Consider the following 496-nt stretch of genomic DNA (forward strand, 5'->3'; position numbering starts at 1 on the left):
ATCCATAATTGGAATCCTTCGGAACCTTGGGAAAGGAATGGAGGATTCATGCTAGAGAAGCTTTCTCACAGTGAATTGGATAGGGGTTTGGATAGCTTCTCGCTCTTTAATTCATGCAATTTAAGATTCCGCAATTTCAATTTCTTGCCATTTACGTTTCCCGCCAATTTTACATTCCGCAATTCTCATCTAAATCTTGATTCCGCTCAACTAGAACACACCTCTAATCCGAATTGCTCACTCAACCAATCCTTGTGGGATTCGACCTCACTCTATTGTGAGTTTTTACTTGACGATAACCGGTGCACTTGCCGGAAGGAATTTTTGCCGATCGTGCAATTTCCTAAAATCGTAGCATCACTTACTAAAATATTACCTATGGGAAGAGCCATATCTCTTTAAGAGATGCTCAAATGGAATAATCTGACGTTGTGTGTCTGAAGAAGAGGAACAGAGAATTCTATGGCATTGTCATAGCTCTAACTATGGAGGACAC

The sequence above is a fragment of the Arachis duranensis genome, chromosome 4 (assembly GCF_000817695.3).
Source record: "Arachis duranensis cultivar V14167 chromosome 4, aradu.V14167.gnm2.J7QH, whole genome shotgun sequence".
NCBI lineage: Eukaryota > Viridiplantae > Streptophyta > Magnoliopsida > Fabales > Fabaceae > Arachis > Arachis duranensis.